This window comes from Bombus vosnesenskii, unplaced genomic scaffold (genome assembly GCF_011952255.1).
Source record: "Bombus vosnesenskii isolate JDL3184/JDL3185 unplaced genomic scaffold, Bvos_JDL3184-5_v1.1 scf7180000013264, whole genome shotgun sequence".
Classification (NCBI taxonomy): domain Eukaryota; kingdom Metazoa; phylum Arthropoda; class Insecta; order Hymenoptera; family Apidae; genus Bombus; species Bombus vosnesenskii.
Genome location: NW_022882924.1, coordinates 6846240 through 6869445, shown reverse-complemented (window position 1 = coordinate 6869445; position 23206 = coordinate 6846240). Strand labels below are relative to the sequence as shown.

The 23206-nt window shown below is 36.8% G+C and overlaps 1 protein-coding gene across 3 annotated transcripts in view; it reads left to right on the top strand.

Moving 5' to 3' along the window:
* LOC117239104 overlaps positions 1 to 23206 on the top strand; it is a 281294-nt gene that overhangs the window by 185880 nt on the left and 72208 nt on the right. The window lies entirely within an intron of this gene.

Sequence of the window (23206 nt, the reverse complement as noted above, 5' to 3'; positions counted from 1 at the left end):
ATTTCACGCATGGAGTTATCGCTATAAAATTATCTGTTGAATAAAAATATCAGTTTGAAGCTATGGTGTCCGTTTTGACTATTCAAGTTTTACCGGTTTATTCCACGCTAAATTCGTATTAAAATCCTATAGGAAGAGAGATGAAATGAGAAATTATGGAACAAACTCTTCATGACGAGTTCTGCTCATTAAAAATTCCTGAGCTCCTTATTAAAGTCTATTTATCTGTAGTTACAAGTATTGCGTCTCAATTTTTGTCATTTACAGCGAACAAAAGAAATTACGCAGAGAAGAAATAATAATGTCTTGCGAATTCAAGCCGAACCGAGGGAAAGATGTCTGATTAAAGAACGAAATGAACCACGAAGCTTTCGTTTCGAATGACTTTCTGAAAGGAAATTAAACGACCGTTTCTCTCTTTCTTCGCTCCGTGACAGCTTTTTTCGAGTGTGTTCTACTTCAGTTGGTTCGACTTAATGAAGTGCTTAATGCACCGTGATTAAGCGAAAGAGCGAAGTACGAATGAAGAAAGGAGAAACACGTTATAAAATACTCTCCATTCCTTCGATAATAACGGGATATTGTCGACTTCGTTTGTCGTACCGTTTGCTAAAGAGACGTTCTTGAAAATCGTAATCTATATAATGGCTTTTATTAGTAACGATATGGCGATAATTTTCACGTTTGACTATTAAACTGAATGGAAAATGTAAGAAATGTGGGAACTAGTAAGCAAGATATAAAATGCCCTGCACTATTTCTCAAAGTCGAAGAATACTTCACGTTACAGTCTCCGAGACGTTTCTTTAAATTTAATATCGTTACACTACCTGTATCGATTTATCCGCAATATCTACTCTTAAAATTAAAAATTAAAAATAATTAAAAAATCGTAAAATTCGATTAAAAAGACAGTATTTCGTGTATAAGTTGCATTGTGCGTTGCATTATTATTATTAATCTGGTTCCGTTTCATGATAGTGCAGTGGCTCGTCATGGGGCGACTGTAGCTGCTTTTCTCGAAAACAAACGAAATAAAGTGTCGCACCAGCCACTCTGTTCGCCAGATTTAGCACCGCGCAATTACTCTCCGTCTCCGCGGCTTCAAGTAACAACGAAGGGCAAACGTTATGACAGCATTTAAGACATCAAGAAGATCGTGACGAGTATTCTCAAAGTAAATGCGCAAAAAGACACGCAATAATTATTTGGCGCGTTAGATAACAGCGCAGATGGTTGTATCGCCTCAGGAAGAGAGCGTTTTGAACAAAATAAAATATTTTCCTCCAAACGATGGCTCTGTTATTTTTAGAAATTTCTACTATCTTCGGGACAGACCCGTTAGAGTCTTCCGGCGATAAAACAAATCTTTGTCTCACCTGGTTTTCCTTATACATTTTCCATAGACGTATCGCTGGAACAAAAGAGCCAATTACACAAGCAGAGACAAACTTCGGTGAATAAATAAACCGGCGCACAATTATAATTCAACGGGATGAGAATAAATGAAACAGTAAATTAACGACGCTTCCTATTAACGGTCCTCAAATTACCGGCCACTCGTTATTTCGTGCCATGGTCTCAATGCTGCTCTCGGTAATTTTAAATTAACAGCAACGCCATGGCGAAAGATAATACCGTCATCCGGCTGTGTAAAATTCCCCCCTTTTCTCTCTCTGGCCACCGTGGAAACGCTAAGATCTCCTGAAAATGCCGCGGAAATTCTGATGCTCTGTAGCACTGCGATAAATTAAGGTCGCAAGGCTGGCTATCCGCGAATTTTCCTCTATATACGCGCTTGAGAAGTGCCAGCCGAAATGATAGAGAAAAGAAAACTGCTTGCTACGCTGCGTCTGGCCAACGTGTGTTCTCTTCTACGGATTAGCTGCTGTGCGTGCTTCCTCTACTAATCTTCGTGTTCTTGCTCATTTTCGCCGACTGTCGACTTTATAAAGTAATATCAAGTCACACTCGTGACATGGATTAAGGATCAAGTGCTTGAAACGAGTGCAGCTTGTACTTGCATTCGAAATTAAGGTTAACATCGAACTTTCATTCCAAACTGTAGTCATTCCACACCATCCCTTTATTTTCTTAACTTTAACAGAGTTAACCGTATCTCGTAGACAGATTATTGCAGATATTCAAATAGAAATATTTAAAATCGTTGGACACGTGGACGAATGGTGTATATAATTCTATTATACTTACTGTTGCCAGATCTCTAAATAAATAATATAAACGTGCAATCTATTGATTTTATAATATTGTTTTCATATTGGTTAATATTGTTTTCAATTTATAATTCGTTATTAATCTATACGCATTGTGTACTGTAATTGCAAATGGAGCAAGTGCCTGGATATTTGCTAGGAATGACATTAAAGCTATCAATTTCGTAATGAGCATACAAGCGTATCAAAAATTCCATTCATTTTCATTTTTTTTTCTTTTCGTTCCTTTTGTTTAATACCGAAAAATATCCTGTAACGTTCTCTCGATTCGATAATTTTAATAGCAATTATATAATTCAACATAGCATTATGTTATATGCAGTTGACAAGCAGCTATAACATGGATTAGTATAACTTATGCAATAAATTGCGTATTTAGTGAAATTAATGGGAACACGCGACATTTAGATGACAGAATATTCAGCGCAAATATTGCACATTATATCGAATAATATTCTGAAAACAGATAATTATTATTTACATATCGCGAGAAATTTCGACGTCCGCTAGCTGTACGTTAAACTATTAATAAATAAGTATAATTGAATAGATAAATGACTAAGATAAACGATGTTATTAGTCAGAATATTCGAGTTATGGTATTTTAGAAACTTGCCAGTTTTTTCTTTTTTAATTATTAGACGCGTAAAATAAAATTTCTTAAACATTGAACAAATTCTCGAAATCTTCGTAAAATTAAACAAAACTTGGTCAAGACCATCTGCGTCGTGGAATGAAATTTTTGAAAATACGGTACATAGGTGGGATAGTATTTATTATGCGTAACGCCTCGAAAAATACTGAATTTATACAAGGTATAGCAATATATTACGAATTCAGGATACGCGTTTTAACACATACTCTTTAAAATTCACATGTTGCTTGAATAATTCATTATATGACACAGTGAAAACTCAACGATCGTTATTTAGTTGAAATCATTCATTGATATAGACCGTGTCAAAGAATAAACGTTTCAGCGAGCGAAACAAATGTTTTAACAGGTGAAGCCAACAGAGGTGGAATTTAAATACTTCATTAACAACAAGAATTACTCCCAAGTTTACTATACGAAGCGAACATCTATCGTTTGCCAGAACTTGAATATTTCGATTTGACGCGTTATTATTTTTACAATCGGAAGCAGCATCGAAAACTTGCATTTCCAATATTCTCGCATTTCCTGTCCAATAATAATTAACGTAGCATAATTTTATACTCCTGGCTGTGAACTAAATGTAGACAACTGAATTAATGAATACTTTAGAACGCGTAGACAACTGAATGAACAAATACCCTGATTGTTATTCTACTAATTAAGGCTCACGGTGTACATAAATAAATAATGTTTCGTCGAAAAGACAACAACAGGTCAGTGTGAAGTATTTAAAAGCCCCATATATCTATCAAAACGATGTTCACGAATGTAGACAAGCGGCAGGCCCATTGTCCGATTCGCGTTTGGCATAACGCGATGCTCTGTACGATGTGCAATTCGAGAAATTCCAAACTGTCCGGAATCACGAAAGCTTCCTGCTCAGACATGACGGGCTGTGTTGCAGCGCGAGCAAGGAATTGTTGCTGATAATATTAGCGCGATTCAACGCGTCGCGTTTTGCGGTTTGTACCGTGTCGGAATCACACGATATTCACGTGATTAATGTTGTTACTATTATTGCAACTCGTTATAAGTTTTTCCACTATTCTCTTAAACGGAAATATACAGCTCTTTCTGTACAGGTAGGCGATCTTATCGTATAAAAAACAAAGAGAAACGTGACGTGGTATTTTTGTGTTTATATTTTATTCTTTTCTTCCGTCTTTCGACTGACTTTTCGGTGATATGAAATAGTATAGTGTTAGAAAAATAATAATTCAAATCCACTCGGAGCTAAATGTGCGACTTTAAAGTTATTCCATCAAAGGCAAGAAAATTTTCTACGTCGTCACGTCTTCTTATTTTCCTTGCCACTTTTAAGGAAAATAGGATCATATACGATCGTTAGTCAGTCAAGACACACACACACACACACAGAAAAAATCACGTGAATCATTAAGAGGCACGATGCATTTTCGGTTCAGCGCTGTTTTAATTGAAAAATCAATCCAGAGCTCAACCGGACCCCGTTAAGCCGGCCGGCATCGATTACCTATTTTTCACGTAAAGCTTTTCATACGATGTCTATAAAACACTGCATTAACGGAGTAATTTGTCGGACGCCAGACGAAAGCCGGGGGTTTTTAGTCTTTCATGATCGAAAGGTTCCGAGCGCGTATCCCCTTCGAAATTCGGTTCGAAACGTTGAAGTCGCTCACGGAATTCCGCGGGTATCGTGAAATTATTAACAAGCTTCGTCGTTGAAATTACGGCGTGTCGTTAATTTTATTCCATTTTGCATGCAAATGAGCCATAGCGAGAGGAATATCGGCGAACTTCGTTCACTATTCGTCCACGAGTTTCGCTCGTCTCGAAGCTCGGTTAGCTGAAGCTTTAGAAAGCGTGACACGCCGCATTATTTCCCGGTTTATCACTTGCTCTTGTTGTTGCTCCCTTCGACTCGATCCGCGTATCCATCTTTTTCAATATGTATATTCGTTTTTAGAATGATTAATGTCGAGAATGGAAATACGCGCGCAACCGTAGATAGTTTATATGGGAATCAAAGATGAAAGCAGTGGGCGCGAGTTGGCCGGACATTAGCAAAATTGATACGAGGAGATATTTGATGAAAAGATACAAAGACGACCAGCTAGAGTTGAAATGAAAATGCTGTGAGGAAAAAATAGTTTCACACGTGTGTGTAGAGCGTAGGCGATGAATGATATTGTAGATAAGTGAGATAATATTTTACTAAAATATTAACTAAATAAAAATACTAAATAAATAGAAATTTAAATATATATATATAGAATATAAATATTTAAGACATTACAATGGCATAGTGCCCAGATTTAATGTTAGAATGATGTGTTAATTCGTCTTTTTTGCGGACCCACAAACACGTTAATATCAACTTGCGTAACCTATGCGTAACGCATGTTCCCTTGCGAACTACTTGTATTTTCCATCCAGCGAAGGCTTTTGTTTTCGTTCTGTACGTTCGATATTATTTTAGAACGAAATCGCCCGTTTACTATACTAAATAAATAAATTACTATACATGAAACTAGCTTCTGTCCGCGATTTTGTTCGTAATACCAATATACGGAACAATTTTTGAGCAGATGAATTTCTATGAACGAGATACCTACATATTTTTTATACCAACAACTAGGTTATTCTCCGTTGTAAAAATAGAAAGAGAAAAATCATAAAGAGATTCGATTTCAGAAGAAGCACGATGTAAACAGTAACCATCGTTATTTCATCTGTATGAAACATGGGAGCGTATGATGCCAGCTCAGATACCAGGCTATTTCTCAGGTTGTACGAAATGGAACGAGATGAAACGTAGCCTATTTTCTTATCTAACTCCAAACTCCGTTCCATAGATTTCACGCGATGCGAGTACAAACAGACAAACAAACGGTCGGACAAAAATTCCAAAACTTAGTATTCTCCACTCCATAGCTCATAAGATGTTTCTCGATAACAATCTTCTCTATCTTTTTATATTCAACGCACAGACACAAACCTTCTACCGCTTTATCACATACATTTTCCATCGTATACATCTAACAAATTCTATCTGCAAACAAATCAATCTCGATAACGAACAACCACCTGCGTTTTAAAAGAAACATTTCTCAAACACCTCATTATGATCTCCTCTGGGTGCCATAACTCATCTAAAACGACGCGCTCTCACGATCGAATTTAAAGTTACCAGGTACAAACCTTCTTAACTATGTCCGCAACGAACTTTTCCTCGTGCCATCGGAACGCGTTAAACGGATCATGAAGCCATCGACGCTGTACTTTCGAAATTGTTAAGATGGATCGCAGCCAGTTTAGACGGTCTCGTCCTATTATTCAAAAGCGGGCCCGGCGCCGAGCGCCATGCATTTTCGTAACAGATGATCGCGCGGATAAGCGTCGAAACGGCGCCATTAAAACGCCACCATCAATCAGAAAACTAGCGTGTCGAGAAGGTGGCCGCGCCGCTGCCAACGACTTGGCTCGATAAGATGCGGCGACATGTTCGATAAGTTGCCTCTATCCTCGCCGAAGACAAACGACGAATCTTAATCCTCGCGCCCTGCCGCGACTTCAATCGACGAGGACGATTCAACGCGTGCCGACGCGTTTCACTTCCGCTCCTCTGTTTCTCTCGCGTTTCCTCTGTCTGTCCTCGATCGGTTCTTTCCACTTCTCCTCCTTTCTTCAAGGATTCAATTCTTGGACACACTTTCAATCTTCTCCGCTTCTATCGGCAAGTCGCGTATCGATTTCGTCGCCTTGCTTTCAATATTACCCGCTCGTGACATTCTTGCATTCGCTTTTACCTGTTCTTCACGCCTACACAGTTACCGGGTCAAATAGAATTATTTGTCGAACTTTTGCCGCGTGAATTTCCGTGTATTTCTATATGGAGCTTGTTAAACCTTTTTCATTCGCGACCCGAGTTACGTACACAAAAAGGTACATAAAATGGATGTACATCGAAAGATTGATCGATAATAGATGAAAGAAGTTAAATTTTAAACGATTCTTTGCTGTATTTATGATTTGATTACTCGTTATCGCTTGTTGGGACAAACCTAAGGTATGTCGATGAGAGAAATATGCTTCTTTATCTTTGCGTAAAGAATTAAATCGTAAACGATGAAGACGTTGTTTTGTAATATTTAAATACGTAGTGTAAAATGTTATAAGCGTGTTTATGGCCATTTTAGAAATTGCTGAAAATTCTGTCTCAATTGCTAGAAAAAACCTGTTGAAACGATCTTTTAAGAAGCTGGTGTTCTACGCCGATGTTGATGAGTAACTCGGCGAATTTTGTATGATCTTTTAATGACAAATGATTGACATTTCTTGTTTCATTGGTGCGTGGTAGTTGCAAAGATTTTCACGACCCTGAAAGTAGTTTTGAAAACACTGATACAGAATGTAGGAGGCGCATGTTCGGAAAATTAACGCTCAATATCGCTGCATCCTTTCGGTCATTTTCAACTGAAGAAATTTCTCAAATTAGAAATATGAAAGAACGTTGAAAAATCGTTTGATTTAGTGGGAGAAATCTAATAAAATACTTGATTTTTCTTGAAATTGTCCGTTATGGAGATTTTAATACTAATAAGTATCTTAGTCGATTTTAGTTAAAACGAGCTCGAAACTGAAATATCGTTGAGATGGCAAATGATAAAAATGAGAGATAAATTATTTAGTAGAGTATTAAAATATGTCAGAGTCAACGTTATTTTTTGCCCGAAAATATCACGAAGTAGAATGGATCCAGAAACAACAATACGATAGCCAGGCTTTACAAATATTGAGTGTACGGAAAGACAAAGATCAATAGTCACAAACCAATTAATCTCTCGACCTCCTCTGGCTGATTCTTTTATTTCGCTGTCAATCAATCTCTGTGGTGTTATTCCGTGGTTATTGAATCGATCTTTTCTTTTGTCGAACAAATACGAACAAATATATAATAAATATACGAATTTCCTTTATTTGAAAAAATAGAAGTAAGAAAGTAGTATTCGAATAATCAAGTTTATCAATAAAAATTATATTCGTATTATTGATCTCGTTCATCGTATTGTTTGTATAAAATGATACGACACGAGCAAATAAATTAGACAAATTTTTCCATCGTATTTTTACCAAATGCATATACAGTATCAAAATCGTTTTCCTACAAATCGAGTTTCAAATTCTGGTCTTTTTATACATTTAATATTATGATATGCTAATAAATATGCTACCATAGTGACTGATATTATTAGCAGGGAATTTTATAAGTCACTAGTTGTTGCAAGTTACTAATTATTATCACTGCTCATAAATTTGTCTTGTATTACAGTAACAAGGCACAGTTTGTTAACAAAATACATGAAGTTCAAAGAGTAAAGTTTTCAAAACTAGAAGTAAGCCGATTGTCCTACTTCATTGTGCCCTTATTTGACAGAACTTTGTAACTGAAAATTTATTACTTGTCGATTCATTAGTACTATCGCACCCAGTTCTATTTTTATATGATTTTGATTTAATACCACTCTAAAAAAAACACACACACAATTCATTTCTCTTTTTATACGATTTAATTCGATCTAACGCAGTTCAAATAGCGCTTCTCCAAAAATGTCCATTTGAATTCAACACTGTACATTCGAAACTTTTTTCGATATATTTTTTTTTCCTCGGTTTACACTCTGATTTTAGTTTATGTTTCTCTTGGAATTCAATCACCGACTGGCGGCGATTTTTTACCATTTTATTTTCCACGTTATTGGAAAAAGCATATAACCTACTGCATCCGCTACAAAATGACAACATTGAGTCCCAGTAAGTAACCTGAAAATTCCCAATTTTCTTTTCAATACATACATCAGTTCTGGTTTCTTATTTCGTGCTTGAAGTTACTGTCGATCGAGAAAAATTGAAATCCCGAACGTTCATCTAAATATAATTGTCTTAAAAGTTCACATAATAAAAAGTATGTTTCGGTGGATAAAAATTGAATAAAGAGGTAAATAAAGGTTTTTCTACTATTTTTTCGTATGTATTCTATGCTTCTTACATGTTTTTCTCGTGAAAAACAAGACCGAAATAGTATTATTAATATGATTATTTTACACGCAAGAGAATCTTAGTGCCATTTAAGCTATGTTACACGTATCCAATACTTTTCAGGAAATATTTAACTCAAGAATATTAAGACTTTGAATGTCTTATCTGTGATAACAAACAGTATGAGTATGATCTTTATGATTAAAAGCGTTCCAAAGTTTTGAGTATGTGTGTGCTGAAATCGAATCACTTTGAGGCAAAAATCTACGAAGTAACGAAGAGAGATTGCTTGCTCTGTTCAATTATTCTCTCTCGCGCTTTACTTTCTCCCGGGAATATTATAGATTCGTGTAAATATTTGAAATTAAATTTCTGGTGAATTGAATTGTTTGATCAGAAAATATGAACTGATAAGTGAAGAACCAACATACACACGGACCGGAGTATCGTAATCACATTATAGAATTTTCTGATAAAAGTGTAAAAGGAAATAAAATTTAATACGTGCGTGTCTTCTTACTGAATAATGAATTAATAACAATAATAACAATGCAATATATCGTTTCTTTTGATGAAACTATTCTCGATTACGCGTGTTCGATCAATTTAACTAAATTTCATTTCTAATTGACGACTTGAAAAACATTTTTTCTTTTTTTCTGATAATTCACAATTTGAATCGTACTTTTTATATTAGTTTCACGTACATTTTTCATTTATATAAGGAACAGTTGTTGAAAAGGAATAAGCGATATTTTTCTCCGAGTTTCGCGATAAAACTTTGAAGGGACATTGAATATTCTATGGGATTAAGCTCATAGTTAAGAAGCTTAGCGTTTTCATTGCTCTTATTACTCTGTTGCCAGTTATTTCGTTTTTAAAATTTTATCTTCTTGCGAAAGCTCTCTGATCTTCAATGAATATTGTCATATTCACGATTTTTTCGAAAGATATTTCGTTTCGTCCGACTTTAATCTTACCAACGTTTCATTTCTGTTTATGAATATATTTCTTTTTCAATGAACCTTCACGTGTATAATGATAAATTTCAAATATTCGTATTTTTCCCTCCACAATATCAAGCATTGCATAGTTGTGTGTTAAATAAATAATTATCCGATATGAAATATACTTTTCAGTGCGGTAATTCTGCAATCTATTAATAATACAGTAACAAATTAACTTTATGTAAGTTATATAGGAGCTTCAGAATATAGAAAGTTTTCAGGGAAGGTAGTGCTTATTCAAAAAGCTTTAAAATAAAATATTGGAGAAGTAATATTAATAATAGTTGTTTGTAAATATTTTTCAGCTAAGAAGCACAACACATTATTTAACAAATATTTAAAGGAAAGCAAAAGCTCATTAAAGAGTTAAATCCTCAGGCTCCTCAAAATTCTCTTAAGCGGTGAAACGTCCAATTAATTATCTCATAGAAGATTCGTTAAATGAATTGTTAATGAACTGCTAAATCCAGCCTGAAGCCATTAACAGCTCTACATTTTCTCTCGTATTCGTCTTACTTTTACAATTTCTTACGTTAAAACAGATAACCGTTTTACTGCATTTCTTTTCGCATCGTTGAAAGAGAATAATCTAATGTACATACATCGCGTAAGAAGAACGTTACAATCACAAAAAACGAATAATTTTCTTACCAATTCGATTTATGTTACTGCAAATGTTGTAATAGATCTTTTTGCAAATAATTGTTCTAATCTTTTTCTTATCTCTAGTACGAGTCAGTTGTTGTTCGAAGGAATAAGTTGCTATAATTAACTACAGTTCATAATCTACAAATATGCAATGCGACAGACTACTAATTCTATCGTGATCTTTAATTTTATTAATCATAATTCGCACTTTTCTTACGTTATTATTCCTGATGAAATAAAAGTAAGAAAATTTAATGAAATTTCCCAAATACTTTATGAGGTAGTACATGAAAAATATATGCAGAATTTTTATGGCTGAAGTGGTAGGTGGTTTACATCGATATACACGAAATGTCGACGGAACCATAAAATTGTCGCGATAGCTTTAAAGCTCTTGGAGATTACTTGTTCCATGCTCTCCGTATTTTCAGCGTTATCTTGCAGTCTATGTATATGACATAATCTATGATTTACTAAATACGTTCTGTTAATATCCTGCAAGAAAATTCACAGTGGCACATGAAATTATTACGGAACTTTTTACGACCTTCCTGACCACATTTTACAAACTGTTTTTACCTTACGATCTTCTTTGCGTACGCATTAAGGGATAATGAAGAACGTTCAAAAACTAACGTGTATTACGATACAAACAAACTGCATAAACCTGATGTTTCTTGGATTTTTTTATACCTCCGTATCGATATTATCTCAAACGCATTCGATGATCTTTAATAAAAATTGTAGATGCAATCAACTCGCCGATGGATAAAGAAGTAAAAGGTACGAACAACCCTATAAAATACGTGCACCCCTGGGTGGAAATAGAGAATAGAAGCTAGTCGAGGTATCCGATCGTGGTATCAGACTTGGATACGATGCGAGTTATCGATGAATGAAATTCTTAGCGCTTCCCCGAGACTATCGGAGAAAGCAATTCCCGACGATCTCTTGAGGATACGTCGGCTATACTTCATCCGCTGTTTTATACCGCATAAACTACAAGCAGTCGCGTTGGATCGTCGAATTCTTTCGAGATCCATTAAAGGATACGTGGATCCTTATATCTCGTTCCGGCATCAAATTACGGGTTACCTTTTTCGAGTATCTTTGAATGCTTCGTTGACATCGTGTGCTTCTCTTTTTGTCAGAGTAACAGAAGTAGAAAAGATTGTGGAGGGGTGGAGGGCGGAAGAAGACACAAGACGTTTCGTTGTAATTTCGATAGGGTAGATAATGAGAAGAGCGATCCAAAGGATTCGAAGAGGAGTCTCTCGTACCGTATACCGTGGCCTGCTTCGACTTAATTGACTCAAACCCCTGGAGGATTATCTATGAGTTTCGCCTTCCTAGCCTTAATCCTTTGGTTAGAGCCAATTCGCTTGGTCTCCTGTACACATCGCCAACAGGATAGGCACAGACTGGCTAATCTCGAAGGGATGTTGCGGAAGACGCGTGAGGAATTAATGATGTTGATGGATGGTGGAGGATTAAGCGGTGAAATGTACAAGAATCGATGCGAATGGAGCTAGTCTCAGGCTCTTGCACAGTTTACGTGCAAAGTTTATGTATCATATTCTATACAAATTTGTATAAAGTAGAGCCATCGTTAAACGTTCTATTATTTCAATCTACCAGTTATCGAAGAACATAATGCCTGCTGTATGTCTGTTATAACGTGTTGTTATATGTATTTGAGCAAATGAAACAGCAAATGAAAAATGACCAGCGTGTATCATTCTCCCATGTCAAAGATTTAGACAGCACAGCGATCAATAAATATGGCTTTCTTAGATATTAATTAGATATTAGCCGCAGCAATCGTAACGAATAAAATGAATTTTCGTCATTATACCTGTGAATGCTAGTATAGGTTGTCCGAAAGCTTCCTTTCGTTTTATGAGGAAATAATAGACGCGCAACGTTTTTTGTTTTATATTATTTTGTCCAATTACGTACAATGCATTTTGTTCTGTTGAGATAAACACCGCGATATTTCACACATTTGGTTTCACGTTCGTATGAAGGTGCATTGTTGGAACAAACATGTTTGCGAAAGAAAGACACTTTCCGGACAACCTACTATCATCTGACCTACGATAACGGAAAGCTCGTAGAAATCACGTTCGTCGGCTCGATGACTCGACAAGAATAATCGAAGACAAATCTCTGAATATTTCAGAAATTACCTCGATACCTCGGGATCTTATTGAGATATTCGATCCGCGGCAACGAAGGCCATTTTCTTGAGAATACACGTTGTTCGTTGTCGTCGCCTTATTATTTATCCAACGATGTTGCGCTTCACGGTGTCTATACAAATTGGGAGATCAGTAATTCAATTACGAAAATCGTGGAAGATAAACCCCTTGCGCGAATACCGGTTCCGATCTCTTTGAAATCGATACCGCTAATGCAATATTAATCTGACCTGGCGCTGTACCGGCCGAATACAGTTCCGTTGGGAAATAATTACAATGGAATCCGGTGGTTAACAGAAAAGGGACGTCAGGACGGTCGCCGGCATAACGGCGGTAATTAATTTTATACTTGCCCGTTATCTGTCTATTGTGGCCTGTAATGGGACTGCCGACAAACGGCGTAATGTGTGCGCTTCAGCTGACACACGGTCGATTAATTGGACTTTACATACCACCGGGTTTACCTGCGTATATGGAAACGTCTTGAATTCCACAAAGCGCTTCGCGTGTTTGACTCTGCATCCCTTGTAACGTAAGCGTAGGCAGCCGTGCACTATGAAGTAGAAATACTTCATTTCATGCCATAATTCGTTGAAACGTTTCTTTTCGTTGCATCGAGTCTATGTTTTCTAATAGATTTATTACACAGGGTAGCCCAGTTTCATCGGTTCATACGTTATCGATATATTCTATAGGTTGAGATAAGAAACAAATTTTGTACGAGGATATGTCATTGGAATCATCGTTAATAGTTGTAACAGCAAACGACGGTATATTAAAATGTGCAGGCGTAATAACGAACGCGTATGAATAGATGAGAAATATTTACACGTAATATTAATCAGACGGTATGATAATTCTAACCAGTAATAAACGAGAACATCAAAGAGTAATAAATCCAATTTTTTTGCTGATTTTGCGTTGATAGGATTGGTGAAACGAAACCGTGGTTGGAGTTGTAGAAGTACTATGACACCTTTTGATTACTACCTGGTATAAATGTTCCTCATCTATTCATACTCTGCGTCGTGATAACGCTCGTTGCCGCTCGTTTCGTAGATTTTTCTTTGTTGTAACTCTGAAACGATGTTTCCAATGACGTATATTTATATGACATTTTGTTTCTTATTTTAACCTATAGAATATACTGGCAACGTATGAGCAGAGAAACTTCATAATCGATATTTAATTAAAGCAGCATATATTCATATTTAAATATTTCTTTTTCCTAAAAAAGATATCAGATCCTATAGGTATCAAATACTATGTTCAATACTTTTATACATTCAATACTTCTCTGCAGCACCGTGGAAATGAACGAAGTATAGAAGAATAGCTGGAAGTCTTACTTTCCAATATTACTAAGAACGCAGAATGGGATCGGATAAAATTTGCTTTGCGTTGTATGAAAAGATATCGCCCTTTATCTTCAACCTAATCGCAGGCAAAGATTTGGAAAATAGCGTTTATAAAATGTAACGAATCCTATATGCGTTCTAATCCAATCTCTTCATTTCCAACTTTCCTTTCTTCGTTACCAATAAACGATAGAATACGCTACGTTCGCTCCACTCGTTTCATACTCTCCACTCACGATATCGCGATAAATACAAAAATCGGCGCGATCGAGTATGAGTTTCGCTCTTCGAACATAGAAACGTCGCAAATGATGCGAAAGGCCAGCAGTTTTCGAAAGAAACGACAAGCCATTTTCGATATCGATACGAAAGATGCTCGATATTCGCGATCGTAAAAAGAAAGAGCGTGATTCTGTCGTCCCGGGCGAATGGGAATTATCGTGCCTTGGTTTAAAGGACGATTCCGGGCATAAACGAATCACGGTTCATTCATGAAAACGAGTCGCGTGCTTGTGCATCGCGTGAATTTGAAAAAATGGACAGAGCATCGGGAATATTCGAAACATACTTGTACAACACGATAGCGTGTTCGAGCGTCGTTTCGATAAACTTTTGATGTAGGCGCTCTCGCGAGAAAAGGGAACAGCCCATCCATTTTAACGTCGAGTCATGGCGAAAGACGACACGATACAAATTCCTGTCGATGCGATGACAAGCTGCATCAAAGCTCGGTTCCGTTCCCCTCTATAGTAAATTGGACTTCTCTGTCGAGCTTTTCTCCTTTGACTTTCGTCAACCGAATGAGCGCGGCGAAGTTATTTTACGTCTAAGAACGAACGACACTGTTGCTTTCTTCGCTTGATTTTAAACAATTCGATTTACTTCTTCCATCAAGCCGTGGACGTGTCTACGACTTTTGTTTCGCTAACGCGTCGCGATATTTCCAAAGGAAGGAAAATGTTTTATCGCGATAAATTAAAAATATTTGTCACGAAATTATTTGTATTTATATACGTATCAATACAATTATTATTAATGAATTTCTAAAAGGTATTAAAAATATCAAAACATTTAGCTGGCAAAAATATCGCGATAGGATTACATCGTGAATTATGAAATTTTTCATTTAATTTTCCCAACGCCAAGAAGATAGTAGGACAGTATCGATGCTTACGAAGAAGAGGAGATTTTCCAGATATTAATATAATACAGTAGAATCTCGATTATCCGACGCGATGTGCACCGAACTTGCCTCGGGTAATCGAATACTCCGATAATATGGAACGGTGCATGGCTGTTAATAACAATCCCTGCAATAAAATTGTACAAATCATTTCGATAATATAATATTGTACGTGTATCTAAGCTTAATTAACTATTTAATTGATCAAAAGCTTGATTACCCTTTATGCAAAACTTTGAAAAAAGATTATGGTAAAGATATGACAAAGTTCAAAACACCTCGGAACAATACGAAACTTTGACTAAAGGGGACTCGCATAATCAAGATTTTACGTAGATATGTAACTTTTGTAACATTGTATTTGTTCGCGTTGTTTTATTTTCTCGCGTCGATTCTAATCTAAATTTATTATTTTTTTTTTTTATTTGAATGAATTTTACAATCAATTCTCATTGAGAATTATAAGTAAACTATTCTGGCGTGGTACTATGTCGTGTTTAATAAGTGTTTATCGTTTGTTTGATTCTAAATATCTTCCCATTGAACGGAATTTAAATTGCGCGTAAATACGTATATTCAAGGAACAGAGTAAAATCTTCGGAGAAAAGGTGCATCAAAATTAAATCATTTTTAGGAATAGAGAACAGGAAGAACATGAACAGTTCTCGGTAAACTGCCGCAGTGTAATTTAACATGCGCGACAGGGGGTTCGCTGGAAAAACGACACGAGCATTGCACACACTCGTGCTGATTCAGGGTTAAGCAGAAAGCCGGTGGAACAAGGCACGGTGATTCGATTACCACGTCGTCGATCCGAAACGCGCTTTTGCACGCAACGTTTGTCTTAAATCGCCTGGCGACGCGATGCACCCTCATTCGATAAGCGGGCACAACCCTTCCATCATGGCCGCAGAGTCACCCCACGTCAACTAGCGTAGCTAATGGCCGAACGAGGGAAAGAAACGAGTGTTTCGAGCATGTTTGCGATATTTTGCGTGAAAAATGTCGGACAGAAATGTAAACGCCTGATTCTTACCGTAAATTAGATATACCTTTTCATTTTTAAATCGTTAAAGAACGCGAATGCCAGTCGCTTTAGGATTGTAAATAACAGGGGAAAATATTGGATAGTATTAGTATTATGCTGTTATATAATACACGAGATTAATAAAGCTTTTACGCGTAATATTGGCGTAACGATAGTACGTGAAATATGAATATAAACATGAACGATAGAAACGTTTATATTTGTATTATTAATGCATTGTCGTTGGAAATTTCATTGAAATTACAATATGCGCCGCGCCGAGCTATTTTGTCACTTTGACGTGTCAGGATTCACAATGAAACGGATAGTGAACGAAGTGCTAAAAACAAGATATTTCGTTTTCTATCGACTAGAATATTTTATAGAGCGATATATCTCGTTTCTCGACGTCATCGCGTTAACGGATATAAATAATAAATTATTAAATATCAAACTTTCACGATAGCAAACATACCACGAGTCATTTTTCCGCACTAACGTTTTATAAATATTGCAACGTCTCGGAGCGCACCTGAAACTATGAGTAAATTTTCAGGCAAACTTGAAACTGAAAATAAATCAGTCTTAGTTAAAGGAAAGGAAAGTGATTTCTCTATTTCTCTGTCGCATTGCACGCGTTGCACCCTTTGCACGCGAGTGCGCGCTGTTCAACGATTCACGGTCCCGTGCACGTGCTTTGCAAGGCGATGATGGGCCAACCTAGACGCAGAATTAGGCTGAAGAGCGGAGGGATGATTTCCATAGGGATGCCTCCCATACGTATCCATCAAGCCGGCACTCTGGCGCAACCTTTGTGCCCGGGTTTCAGAGTTCTCGGTGGTCGTGCACGGTTTCCGGCGCAGCCTGTACGCGTCAGAATTCCACCACCGTTGCCCCGTTACGAGCAACTAATGTGTTTATGCATTTGCCCAACGCTTCGGTAGCACGGAGCAGCGACGTGTACGCGCGAGAGCCTCGACACGCGTCTCTGCGTCTCGCGATTCGTGTAAACGTCAGGATTCTAATGTATCGTTGATGAATTACCCCGGTCAACCATGCGCCTCGGAAAATCAGAAAAAGAGACGATGTATCTTACTTCCGGTGGATGCTTCGACACGATTGTCCATTCGTTGGTTATTTCGCTTTTCTTCCTCCGTCTTTTTATTTCATATTGTTACGTCGTGTAACACTCTACCTAGCCGATGCCACACACCGCAGGCAATATGGCAACCAGATGTCTTCGTATACTCGCAGCGTATCCTCCATAGTTTCAAGGACCTTCCATAAATTTCATAGATTTCCTAGAAAAGGTCCTTCAAACAAAACAAACATCTGGTTCGGAAGAATTTCTAAAGACTATTGTCTATCACGGCGAAAAAGGGAAAGTTAGTTTGTCACGTACGCTGCAACTTTCCTCCCACTAACCATTTTCTCTCGAGGGCGGTTAAGACCCTTCGTCTAACCAATTAAAAACGAAGCCTATTCCCTCACTCTCCTAAATAACATGGGCACCAACAAATCCGATGGTCCCGTGCGCTAGACACACCCATCCTTAGCTTTCCTCCGACACAGCACCGTCACTCGATTTCACTTCTTCTACATCGTTGGAAAAGTCAACTACTAAGTATACCGCTAATGCCCATCGGGCAGTCTAAGCATAACGCGAGAGTCGGTCTCGGTATTGTCGAGCCTACATTTCCTCTCCTAAATATCTTATAGTGCTACGTCCACTAATACACTAAAGCTAATTATAAGAGCCCTGCTCTAACGTACATACGTATCTTACCTTCGTGCGATAAGTGATTATCTATCTATCTATGCTCATCAGTGTAATCTAAGTGTTGGAAATATATAATTTATAATTCTGTGAATCACAGTGTTATACAAACTCAATCACCCCTTATTATCTCAACGGAAATCAGGGGATCGATCAATTCGTGGTGTCGATTGTTATAATCGTAACGGGGATTTACGACCCCCGTTGACGTCTCTCCTAGCGATTACGTCTCCCCGCGATTGGTCGAACAAACACATATTATGAATTTATTTGATAAAAGAGTTAACTGTAACACGGAAACAGAATACAAAGAATACAACGTATGCCAGTGAATACAAAGTAAGAGCGTACGTATGAACATGACGGGGTGGCTCTCGTTAGAATAACTCAATGGTGAAACAAAGAAACAAAAGACAAATTCATCTCATCCTCGATGGCAAAGCAACATGCATACGACGAAACCCATCGTTGAATGTGATCGTTGAATAACGATACTGTTAGAATTCGTCTATTGTTTTGCATGATTTTGGTTGAGAAATAGCCGTCATAAATGGTTAAAATTTTATTGATTACTGGTAGCCATTGTCGATAACACAGATCGCTTTTCGTTATAAATAAGCGTTATCGGCAATGAAAAGATTTTTTGGCTATTGATAACCAGTATTGATGGAGATTTTTGTTGGTTACCATTATCGACGACGGCAGTTGCTTTTGATTAGCGATAACATTCGTTATTCGATCAGTCCGATTGAAACTTGCTCAACACTGCTGATCAGTATCGGTTTGCACATCCTTTATGAATGTGCACTGTGCACGAATCATACAGGAGCGACGAACATGACGCGAGCATTAACGTTCATAGTGTTCATTGTTAGTCGGTTTTGCAATTCGTGAACACGATGGACCACGCTCCGGCTGGTACTCACCTCGAAAATGGATTTTATGTGCCGAAACGCGGCATGTTGCGTCGTTTGAAAGTTAACAGCCGTATCTCTGACACGATTGTTCCGACTATTTTTATTTGTTCACGCTGGATGCTTATATTCTCTATGTTTCTTTCCATTACCGCTGTTATCGTTATTAAAACAAATTTGAAAACGCCAGATGTCTGTTGAAAAAGGTAAATTAAATTTCTCAAACAGTACTTGCTTTTTAATAATAAATAAAATCCAATTACGATCGTTTGTTTCATTTCGAAAAACATTTATTTGAAAATAAACGTGAAATAGATTGTATCGAATTCATCGCATCGTAATTTACGTGTAGATCGATTAAATAGATGGAGGAAAATTATCTTTGAATAATTACTTTGTACTCAATGATTTTCATTGATTTTATTTAAATGTATCCACGAAATTATTACAAACCTGTTTGCGATCATCGATTCCTTATCGTATCGTCCATTGTCCCGTTCTACTTGTAAAAATTGTGAAACACGTCAGATAAGATTTCACCGGATTCTAGAACTTGAAAATTCAATTTTCTTCGGACGTCCAAGAAACTGGATTCCGCAAACACTTTTCTAGTTGCTAGTTTTAAGCTTATGAAGAAACCATTCTCTTCAAACGAATATTATTCAGATTGATCCTTCGCGAAAATAAGTTTTCAAGGAGCGAAAAATTGAATTTTCTTTGGACTTCTCGAGTAACTAGATTCTGCGAACATATTTCTATTCGCAAATGGAAAGATTTTGATGTTTATGAGAAAACTGTTGCTTGAAATGAACGGTTGTGTGTATGTATGTGTGTGTGTGTGTGTGTGTTCCCAGTACGAAATTCTACTCGGAAGTTATAAATGGCGGTCGATAAACGAAAGAGAGGGTTTTCGGTGAAAAGAACAGTGAGCAAAGAGCATGGAGGAACGAGGGCATAGTTGGAATACCTCGGAAAATGCGAATTGTTGAATTCGCACAACAACAAGCTACGTTTGTTGGTGTTCTCAAATAATTCGAAGAATGCGCGGAATCCACAATGCCAGGCATTCCTAGCTAACGCGACGAAGATCAGTCTTTTTATGGAAGCATAAAAGATTTATAGAAACTGAATCTCGTAAATTTACGTGCCTCTTCAAATCACTATTCAACGTGTAATAATTATATTGTTTGCGCTTTATGATTATTTACATTAATGTCTCTATACGAATAAATATTTTTTTATATCAAAATGAATAAGTACGTTCGTGGTATACTTGTTTAGTATATTACAAGAATTTCAAATAATACTTGTATTCAACAAGCTTTAAAGCCATCTTCCAACTAATTTGTTAATAAATTAATTGCAAGGGAAATTTGGCAACCCGGAAATTCAAAAAGCTACGAAACATCAGTGTATGCGAATCTATTTTTCGTTGGTGTCGTGATGTGAAATAGGATTAATTATACAATATATTAGCGTTTTTTTTTTAAGGAATTATTCAGGGATACTTTGATAGTTTTTATCGTTATCAAACAATGAGATATCGTACTTTAAGAAAAACTGAATTTTCATTCCAACCTGGATTATTTCATTATTTGCGAAATTTAGGAATTTAGGAACACGCGGAAGAAAATAACGCGTCTATATAGAATACGAAGTTTTGTTTTAGTTTCACCGGAGTTCAGATGGATTTGGGCAGTATAAACGTGAAGTGTTGTGCTATACTAGGATATGCGTGACATGATGAGGGTATCGCGCGGAAATGAAGAGCCAGTTTAGTCGAGTTAGTTAACATTCAGTTGCGTAGGAGTCGCGCAGTTGGAAAATCTGACAGTTAATTAAGTGCTAAATATAAAATTAGTTGTTTTAAACTTCAACAAAGTGAAACTCAACTGCACGTATTCATTGTTAATGCTGTTTAAAGTACAGTTATGAAGCCGGCAGTTAAATTGCAGTTGAATAGTTTAGCAGGGATCATCCAGTTTATCTGTCATCTACACCGTTCTAATTTTCTAACTTAAAAAGTTAGAATCTTCATTTTCTTAGTTTTCCAGATGAAAACGAAAGATCGTTTTGCCAAAATTTACGGTTTAATCGTTGGTCGATTTATTACAAGGAAAAAATATAACGCAACGTAATTTTTTCCTAAGACCCAAATCGAGTAGATTATTTCCTTAACGCCATTATTTACGTTGTTATCGTGATTCGTTTGACGGTTCGTTATATCCATTCACACGCAAGGTTGTTCCCTGATTATCACGAATATAGGCCAGAAAGCGATGGTTGCACGTATACGTAGGAAGAAAGTTCCTAATCGAGGCGATGAACAGATCTTGCCCGGCCTGTGGTGGCCCTTGATTTCGCGTTTAATTCTACTCGAATATACCGTGGACCAGAAAGGGAGGAATAGCCGTAGCTGCGATGGGAGCGTATCTCGGATCTCGTCGAGGAAACGCGGCTGCGTTCTTTCATTATGGCGCGTTGTTCTTTTGTCGGGGACAATCGGAGCCAGACGAGGGATTCTGACGGCTCGTTGTCGGGGAAACTTGCGACTACGAATCGGTGAAGCGAGAAATTGGGACACGCTGCAGGACGCGGAATGGACTCGCAGATTACGCGCCGCGCACCGAGAACGAAACTCCAGTTCGTTCGCTTTCTCAACGTGATTTTTAATTTTAAAAAATCAGCAACGTTAGAAATACAGATTTACATTAAATTTACAGGCGGATTATATCTTTCTTGGCCATACCGAATACTAAAAGAAGAGGATTTACAATTTCAAAAGTTTAGGATATTTGGAAAGCGGATGTTTCACTATTTCTAATGGAATACAATATCGTAATCATCTACGGCTTCGTAGAGTTACTTAATAAGTTTAACTTATTTGTAACAAATAACATGGTTGAATCACATTAAATTATTTATTATTATTACGCCCACGTCCATGCTGTATATATACAACGTTTGATATTAGAATCAAAAGTCTCAAGTATTGACACGAAACTACGTACCAAGTATACTTCTACAAACATACCGGTGTACGACTAAATAAACCTTACAATCAACTACATCACGTGTCATTAAACAAGACGAAACATCGACTTCCACAGATTGCAATAAAAAGAAAAAAGAAAACTATCTGTGTGAAAACAGTGCGAATGAAATCAGAGCAACGATGTCAAAATTTCATTTGTTGTCGAAACATCGATTGGAATATGGATCGTTAAATGGCAACGAGGAATTGAAATTGTGGCAGCCTTTAAAATGACTGTATTTTACAACGATGCCGATGACGCTTTCAATCCGTCGGACAAATACACGTCGAATATTCGGTGTTTCTCTATAAGCGTGATTAGAAACGGGAGCATCGATCCGCGTGTAATATTCACGCGTTATAATATCAACGAAATCACGTACCTACATTTAGGCGAACAATATTTCGTCGTTATGAGCTCCATTGATCCATTAGCCGTTTCAGTTTACCACGACGCGCAAATAGGAAAATAATGACTTGTATACTGTGTACAAGTATATAGTGTGTTAAAATGTCGTACAATTGCTTTATTTAATGCCATAAAAGTAACACTGTCAACTGTTTGCATTCGAAATCACAAATTGACGAAAGTAACTGGCTGTAATTTCTGAACTGGATGCATCACAGTTTCGTATTTGAAGTAAAAACAAATTAATTTTGAACAAGTATTCTCGAAGTATAGAAAACTATGCTCGGGTTAACCAAATGGATTCTTCGGTACTTTTAAATGTTCAGAAAAGTGACAATACATTAGAACGTAGAATTATCTGTCACTAGACTGCGTATTTTTATGTATTTATGGGATATTTAAATGTGCAAAATTGCGCGAAACGTACATGATACGAAAAAATATATATAATGTCCGAAATACAGTGTTTTCTACGATACTTGCTAGGTAAAACTATTTTCCACTGAGATGAATTTAATTAAATATTGAAAAACATGAATTTACATAAAAATTCGTGGTCTACCTATGACATTATAAGATTTGAAAAAAGAAGAAGCATATTTTGATTGTACATAACAAACAGTAAAATTTGTTATAATAAATGACTACGTTAGTACGAAATGTCGAAAGATTTATATACCTATTCTACTCGTCTAAAATAAAGAATATATCCCGCGCTCTGACGCTCAAACGCGTATT